General features: G+C 46.2%; 1 long non-coding RNA gene across 1 annotated transcript; it reads left to right on the forward strand.

Annotated features, from left to right (window-relative positions):
• The first annotated feature begins 71 nt into the window (after positions 1-71).
• LOC136020126 (uncharacterized) lies at positions 72-2,467 on the forward strand. Its single transcript, XR_010615200.1, has 3 exons — positions 72-314; positions 1,195-1,335; positions 2,282-2,467. It is a non-coding gene; the product is annotated as an uncharacterized LOC136020126 (long non-coding RNA).
• Positions 2,468-8,986: the final 6,519 nt, after the last annotated feature.

An 8,986-nucleotide genomic window follows, 5' to 3' on the forward strand; every position in this document is an offset into this window, starting at 1 on the left:
TCCGAGGGCGCTGCGGCGGCTGCCGAGAGCGCGGCGGGCGGGAGGCGCTGAGGGGAGGACGGGCCGCGGGGCCGGGCTGGGGGCGGACCGCGGCCCTCTGCTGCTGCCGGCCCTGAGGCAGCACCCGAGGGGCTGGCCTTGCTTCGGCCCTCGGGGCGGAGGAGCCCTGGGTCTGCTTGTGCAGCTGGAGGTGCTGCGAGCCTCGTCCCGGAGCTCTGAGGAGGTCACTGCCTGTCCTGTGCCCGAGTACCACAGTATTAAACAGCAAAGTCACCTTTGTGTGTGCCCGCACAATCCTTCGCTTCTTAGAAAAGGTTTTTCAAGTTCTCCTGTTTATGCAGAAATTCAGTGTCTTTGAATAGGCATTTATCAAAACTTAACTGTACTTTGCTCAATTACTAACTGAGGGTTTAAGAAAGCCATACAAACACTCCAATGCATTAAGAACATGGCAGTGCTGCTCCGGCAGCTGCTTGTTTAAAGGCCTTGCAATATTGGAAAGATATAAGCTATGCTGTATGTCCAAAATTTATGAGGTGCAATAATGTGTAAATGCTGAACATTTATACATGGAAGAAGTACAAAAGTGCAGGGGAATGAAGAAATAACTGTCCCTGCTGTAATGACTGGGAAGTAGAGGCCAAAGGTGGTAACTTGTGCGCATGGGGCCAAGATTAACCTTTGTGAGTCCCTGCCTCCTACTGCACACATACAGCAGCATGGGACAGCAATGAACAAGAGCCTTCAATGGGGAGAGCAGGCTCCTGTTACCCTATCAGCAACATCACTTAAGTTGTATCTGAGCTGCTCCAGCTGGGGACAGTTCAATAGAAAGTTGTATCTGAACTGCCCAGTTCAAAGCAAGCTCCTGTGTGGTCTGTGGGCTGCAGCCTGCTCCAGCAGATAGGTATTCTGTAGGAATACCAAATTCAATACCGCTTAGGATGGGCAGGAAGAAGGAAGAAAGAAACAGGTTGGGTTTGGGGCTTTTTTCTAAACATAAATCTGTTTTGAGTTCATGCAATGAGTCAGCAACATAAGTCTCCCCACAGAGAAAATTCCACCGTGTTTGGACAATGCAAGCAGGGCCTCGGTAGTCAGAAATAAGGCTCAGCAGAAATGAAATCAGCAAATCCCTGTTTACACTGAAGTTTGGAATAAAACACTCACTTTTTTTTTTTTTTTTTTTTTCAGGAAGCACCCGAGCTAGGTCCTAAACCTCCCCATTGACTGAGCTACACCCAGAGACAGAAGATGCAGACAGACAGGCAACACAGGAGATACCACGTGCTTTAAATGAGAAACTAAAAGCACCACAGAAGAATGCTTCAAATGGTAACAAAGCAGTATAATTTAGCAGGCTCCCTCTTCAATCTAGGCAAAATCTATTTTTCCACTAAGTATCTTTCAAGCCCCTCTTTTGAAATAGGTTGTTAACTCCAACATAACTCTCAGGACAGTGTAATACTGCTGCAATCACATAAGCACGGGGAAGTCAAACATGCACATGCCTGTCCCACATGCTTTCCCTTTTCTCTCCCACCCTTTCCCAAAAGAGAAGACATTCCTTCCATTTACAACCTGCTGAATCATGGCACAGGCAGGCAGCCCTGAAGCCCGCTCCTGCCTGTGCTGCTTTGTCATTGTGGGGAACAGCATAAGTTAAAACAAAAAACTAGAAGCTGTTAAAAGCATACCTTACACTGTGAGTTCTGAGGTGTTTGAACTTAGATAAAAGGAATGCAAAATCAATACAAGAGAGGGAAATAATCCAGAAAGGAAACAAAAAAAGGGTGATAAAGGGAACAGAAGAAACATGCATGGATTTAACTGCTTTGGCAGCCGAGAAGGTGATATTTTTAGACTATGGAGTGCCAGGGCAGGGGCGGTGAAACAAAGAGGGATGAATGGCAGATACCACACAGCAAACGTGATATTGTCAAGGAAAAAATTTAGGTGAATTCAGGCTTTGCTGCAAGAGATTTGCCTTGCTCCACTGATAAACACTTGTGGAGCCTTGTTCTCTGATTTTGGCAGTACATTTAGAAGGCAGTGTGATGAGGCTGGCAGAGCCGAACAGGCAGAATTCAGGGGTGAGAGGCAATCCTCAGTTTATAAGTTTATAAATCCTCAGTTTATAACCACAGCTTTGAATAACTGTATTTTTAGGAACTTTTCTTGCCCAAACTGTTACCAGACAGAAAAACCTCTGGCACTTTTAGCTGCTACTTTCCATTCTGAATTCCCTCTAACCTCAGTCTCTGAATTTTAATCCTTGCAGGGCACTGCCACATCGCCAGCGCTCTCCTTGCATGTCAAGCATTAGGGTAGTCCATCTTCTCAGTCTCATTCTTCTCTGGAAAACTGGCAAGAAGTGAGTGGAAAATCAAGCAGGTCAGCGTGGCGGGACATTAGTGACACCACACTGACAGATAGCAGGCAGCCAAGGCAGACGACCAGCAGGAGAATGTTGACTTTTGCTCTTTCAAACTTTGAACTGCAGGAGGGAAGACAAGCTCACATCTCCAAATGGGCAATGTCCATGCTCCCTGCTATTCATGGAAAACATATTACAGTGACATCTCTGGAGAGCACTCCTGAGGAAAAGATACGAAAAGATACACTGACATTATCAAAATGGGGGGCTAGGTATCTAAAGGAAATACTAAAGACCAGCTGTTTTCAAAGCTAATAAATCTGAATTTTGGAAGTGTTATAGATTAATTGTAAAGAGGGGGCAGATAAGTCTAAGAAAGAGGAAGAAGCTACGGAACCAGAAGCAGAGCACTAGCAGATAGATGAAAGGAGTTGGGGAGACACAGCACTGAGGTGGAATATCCTCCTGATGCCATTGACACAAGCTAGGAAGTGCCCCTGGGAACAGGAACTGTACAGAAAACTTCTGGGATCCAGAAGTTCAGAGTTACTGAAGACAATGGGTGCAAGTTTGGTCTGGATATAAGATAGGGAAATCCTGACGGTTTCCCTGGGTTGTACACAGCTTTCATGGCATTACACCAGCTCTCTGGACACCATTTGGTTTCCACTGTGCCCCTTCCCACCACTTCTTTCACAGGTCGGATGTAGGTTTGCTTGAGAGTTGCCTTCAGCTATCCCCAGAATTGTGTCCTCCCTCAGGGTCTCACGTTGAGGCATTTTTGTCTGAGCACAGTTGCAACACATGCAGAGGAGTTTCCAGGGCAATGCAGATGACCCTTCAGGTGCAAACACAGTAACCCCAAACAGCTAAAGCCTTGCCAGCAACAGCAGAAGGCCACTACCACCTTAGTGTCCTGAGTGCATCAGCAATACCCAGATTTTTCTTCAAAGGACAAAATGCTCATTCCATTTCAGGCCCAATGAGACCCAGAGAACAGAGAAGGGCTATGAGTGTTATAAGGCCAACAGAGAGAACAGTGTGCTGAAACAGAAGGTCTTTCCCCTTTAGCTCACGTTTCAGGTCAGCCAGGGCTGACAGTGACTGACAGTGGCTGCTCTCCCCCAGCTGCTCACGGCTCTGTATTTCCTCTACAACAGTGTCTATACAGCAACACAGAACCTGCCTGTGAGTCATTACCTCCTTGCATGTGCCCAGCCCTGGGCTGTCTGGCTCAGCACTGGTCCGTTTGCTTATTTGGAAGCAATTGTTTTGCAAGGAAGCTTTTGGTTTTTATGAAGAACAAAACCCATTTTAAATTCTCAATGGTCAAGTTTCCAAATGTCTTAAGTTTTGACAGACTGATGGGGTGCAATGAATAGCAACCAAAATGCCATTAAAATGTAGAACATCACAGAGAGAAAGGAAAGAGGTAAATGGGTTCATTGTTTAGGGGAGAAACAGGAAGGACTAAGTCAGGACTGACTATGAAGAAAGGCAGGAAACTTCCCATGCCAACATGTGATTGCTCCAGGGCACAGTGAGATCCCATGGCCAGGGTTGCCTAGGAGCCCCCCATCCACACCCCACTGACCCCTTGGCTTCAGCTTCCAGCCCCACACCAGAAACCAGGCATCTGGGACCACATGCAGCCCTGGGGTAATGAAGCTGGCTGCAGCACAGTGCTCACCCTCGGCACCAGCCTGCCTTCCCCCCCTTGCTCTCTTCTTAAAAGACAGGCAAAAATCATGGTAGAGGAGCTGCATTCCTGACATGCCATGTAAACAGCACAAGGCCACCTCACACCTCTGGTCCCTCCTAATCCCAATTATCTGAAGTCAATAAACAGGGAATTAACAGCATTTAACTTGGTGACCTCTCCGGATGCACCACTCACACTCACAACCATCAGCTCCAGGAGGGCTGGATCACAGAAGACAAATATTTCAGTTATTTTGATGGGCCTTTGTGTCTGATCAAAATACCATCATCACTCTTCTCCTTTAAGGAAGACAGAAGCCCAGATGTGGTTGGTAGCCTGCATGCTGGCTTTGGAGCTTTATTTTTTCACACTTCTGTACTGTTTCCACTTAAATCTTCCATGTGGTTTCACACTGAGCCTGTTTCTCTTTGTATTACGTGTGCTTATGTGGCTACACCATGGCTGGAGTTGGGCACCTGTCCCAGCTGAAGGCAAATCAGCTAAGACATGTGGTTTGATCACAGGCTGATTAGTGGAATTGGCCTTTTTAGGAGCAGCACAGATGTATATATCCTTGGACAACTTGTGACATTGAATCTCCAACACCCAATGTAATTGCTGGTAAGTTCATGCTGAAACACTCCACTATCAGTCAGAAGGGCTGAGAAAGTCCTTGCTATGGAGCATCATTTTCTGGTAGATGGCACAGGTGGAAAACTGAGCTTGGCAACCTCTTAAAATTGCCATCACAGGCTCTGTAAGTCAGTGATGTGCAGGAGGGACTTGCTTCTGAGAAACAACCCACAGGGAGAGTCATGGCACAGCTGCACTGTGGCCACTGCAACCAGCCATCAAGGATTCCATGTACACTCTATATCCCCAATAACCACTCGGTCACACACTGGAGCTGCAGGGCAGTGACTGTGCACATTTAACTCCCTCTCCAAAAACAACAGAGCTGCAGAAGCCGTGCTCAAAGGGGTTTTCCATGCCTGTGCTCACCCCAGGAGGGTTTCAGCAGATGGTGGGATAAGGTATGTCTGTGTGTGCTGTGATCTATGTCCGTTTCTCAGTTAGACTGTGAATTTGTCATTAATCAGGTGAAAATATTTCCCTATAGATGGAAATTACTTAAGAGCTGTTTCCAGATGCCAGCTTCAAACTAAAGCTTGCACACACCAGAGTCCCCACAGAAGCTGCAGTCACCAGCAACTCCAGTCCCTGCACCATCCCTTGGCCTGGCCAGTGGTTCTCCCTTCCACTGCCTCGTCAGGACTGGGTTCATACACCAGAACCACAGCAGTGTCTGTTTCTTTCTGCTATTGGGATACTTCCTGACCTAAACATGCCTGGCGGGAGGGTGACCTGTGCAGCCACAGAGATGTTCTGCTCAAGGAGCAGAATATTCCTCCCAGGCTGGGATCCCTCCCTTTGCAGGCAGGACACGGCTTGATGTGCCGGAGGGGCTGTAACACTCCCAACTAAAGCACCACCAATGTGTCTGCTTCTGCATCCCATCTTTGGGAGACCATCCTCACCTTCCCATTCTGATGGGTTTATTTCTCATACTCCTCTTACTCAGGAAAAAAAGGCTGATGCACATTTATTTTCGAAATAAAATGATAGCGAGACTCTCTTTGTAAGCTGCAGCCTCCTGTGCTTTCCTAAGGACAGCTAAATGGGATGAAGGAGAGCGCTATAAGCAGGCACAGAGGGAGAGGCTCCCTCTGCTATTTCTCCCAGGGAAAGGTGCTGCTCAACACCCACTGTTCACATCTGCAGCTCCCCACTGCCTTCTGGTGGCAAAAATGCATTAAAACCTCCCCCCCAGGCCGGGCTTCTCGCAAGCCAAACACTTGTGCTGAACGTGTGGTTTTGGGCCCCATCTCGCACCCTTCCTGGCATCGCCTGCAGTCACTCTGACATTCCTCCTCTTTTCTGCAGAAACAGACTCCATTCTGTGCCAGAAAGGAAGGCGGGGAATAGGCAAACCCTCTGTTTCTAAGGGTCCGGCTCTGCCTGTAGGGATTTGACGTGTCTCCAACATTTCTCTGCCTCACAGGAGCTTGCAGCTCTTAACAGCCCTCTGCCAACATCCCCCAAAAGTGCAGGCACTTCCAAGGGTCAGCCTTGCTCTGGCTGCCCAGCGTTAGCTGATTGGTAATGGTGAACGGATTTCCCTGGTTGCCAGGAGCAAAGCAGCCAGGAGTGAAGGGTTTATAGGATTTGCTGCTGCTTATATTTGTGATAGTCATCTCCTAGGAAAGGATTAGCTGCTGGGTCTGGAGGTGGTCTCATGCTTGCCTGGCCTCTGAAGTCCAGCAGGAACGAAGTGTATGTGAAGGATTTTGCCCCTGCTGTAACCAGGGATGGCAGCGAGGGCAGCACAGACACAGCAGTAGGAGGAAGAGGAGGACCATGGCTTCCAGCCCCTTGTGTGGAGTTCTGTGCAGCCTCAGAGGGTCTAACCTGGTCATCTGCTGGAGTTTTCCATGGAAACATGCTGCATTTTTGTGCTTTGCTGTGGCTGACAAAACCAAGATAACATTATAGTGCTGTATCCGTTCCTTCCTTTGAATGGTCACAGAGCAAAATTCCCTTTCATTCACTTGTTGTCAGCCTGGGCTCTTGCCCGAAAGCATCTGGAAATGGGAAAAAGGAGTGCACTGTGGAGAGGTACTGGAGGTTTCTCTCATGAGAACATATATGTCAATATTGTACCGGAGCCACTTGCTCCTGGGAGCTCCCTGAAGTGTAAGGTGAACCTTAGGCACAGCCTGTGATGTCCATATTGTCTTTGGAGACATCTGGAAACGCTATGAATGGGAAGCTAAGGCTGTCCATATCACCCATGGGAGCTCTGCAGCCCTCCCATCCTCAGCATGAGGACTTTGCTTTGGAGCTGCTCATACATGACAAAGAGGAGAGGACAGACCCAGTGACTGTTTCTCCCTGTATTAACACCAAAATTTCTGCTCATCCTGACTTAGACCAAAGGGATAATAGAGCCTGTCCTCTATGCTTACTGATTTGGGTCTTGCTGCCACTGCTGTTTTAGGGGGGGATGAAAGGAAATGATGCTTAGTGTTATTTTAGAACTCAAAGAACCTTTTTAAAAGCAGATCTGGGAAAGAGCATGTCAACCAAAGATCTATGTGAGAATCTGGAATCCACTGGGTTTTCTTCTGGTTTGGAATAAAGAGAGTAATTATTGTGGCCTGGTTTTCTTGCTGTTCTTTACTGTCCTGTGTTTAGATGGACCCCAGTTTTCAGTGAAGCCATCTGAAAAGCTGGAAATTGTTAAAAACTCCTAAACGTGGCTGTTCTAAATAATATTTCCAGGGAAAATGGTGAGTCACAGAATGAAAAGCAGCACTGTGGCTGTGTGTAAGCGCAACATGTGGTACAGTATTCTCTGTAGAGTTAGAAGATGCAGAAGCTTTCCAGTGTATAAACCCAAGGGAGTGTGGACGTGGCGGACTGTCTGGCTATTAACAAATCAAGCAGAAGCTGGGGGATGAGAGGGTTTCTTTGATATATGGGCTGATAGGAAAATGAAGATAGAGTCAGTCACAGAAAATGTCTGCTTGGCACCAGAGTGAAAGGAATGGTTAAGGTTACACAAGTGAAACGTGACAACCTTTGCTCTCATTTTCAAGTCAAGTAGCTTTGAGTAGATTTTTATCACTCAAGGCTTGAATTAATCATGAGGCGAGTGTTATAACTGAAAGAAATAGATCAAATTATGAAGGCAAGCTGCTACCAAGCTCAGTGGAAACTCAACAGAATGAGGCGGAATGAAGAGATAGCTCTGATTAAGAATAATAAAAGTATCAGCTGTGCCTCAGGGGATGTTGCTGTTCTCAAGCACAAATTCCAGAGTAAAAAATATGGTGCTTTAGTTTTCCATCAGGAAACAAGGCCAGGTAAGAGCTTGGATTCTTTCAGAGCATGCTAACCCTGCCGAGGTGAGGAGGTCTGCAGCTGAGCTGCCCTCATTTGCCTCCATAGAAACTGGATTACAACTATCTGGTGCATATCACACAAGTTCATTCTTTTGCTTTTACGTTTCCTGTTCACACCTTTCATTTATTCTAAACATTTCCTCCAGCAGACTCTGCTTTTTGCAAGTGTGTATACATGGAACTGGGATCAGTCCCTGGCTTTCTAAAAGCACATCATTAGCTTCCTTTGTTTTTTTCTGGGACATTTTAATCAAAGATGTTGTCATGTGAACAGGAACATTTTTAATCTGTCCATCAAATCAGTGAGAAGGGTTTTCCTTTTGTTCCCTCTGGGTAACCCCCATCCAAGGTAAAAGTGGACTGAGCTGCAAGCTTTCTGTAATCCCAGATAGACTTTTGCTAGAGGTTGTTTCCTGACAGCCTTTCACAAGGCAGCAAAAAGAATCAAAGGGATCCTCCCCCTTTATGAATATAAAGATGTAGAACTGAGGCAAACTCAGAAAAACACCCAAATTAAATTTAACATGAAAGCTGTTTGTAACTGGTTCCTAATTTTCTTAACTCATTACAAAACCAGATCAGTCTTACAGCTCTTTATAGATTTTTTATATATATACACAGAGAGATTAAAAAATCTGTATCTATATGCATAATAAAAAGTGTTGTGTAATAAAAAAAATACATAACAAATATCCATACCCTGTATCTAGGGTTAAGAGGATCACTGGTACAAGAAATGTTACCTACTGAAAGAGTTGATGATTAGAGGGCTTTGGGAGGAATTTGAATTCATTTTCACTAGAGAAAAAAAAGTGCTCTGCAGACAGCAGCTGCGCATGTAAAGCTGTTGTAAATATTGAACCTCTGGAAATTATGAGCAGAGGTTTTTCTGTTTGCTTTAGTAATAATCTAAACGTGCTCCCTGCTAAGTCCTGTACCAGC

Source organism: Lathamus discolor, chromosome 10 (genome assembly GCF_037157495.1).
Source record: "Lathamus discolor isolate bLatDis1 chromosome 10, bLatDis1.hap1, whole genome shotgun sequence".
NCBI classification, from domain to species: domain Eukaryota; kingdom Metazoa; phylum Chordata; class Aves; order Psittaciformes; family Psittacidae; genus Lathamus; species Lathamus discolor.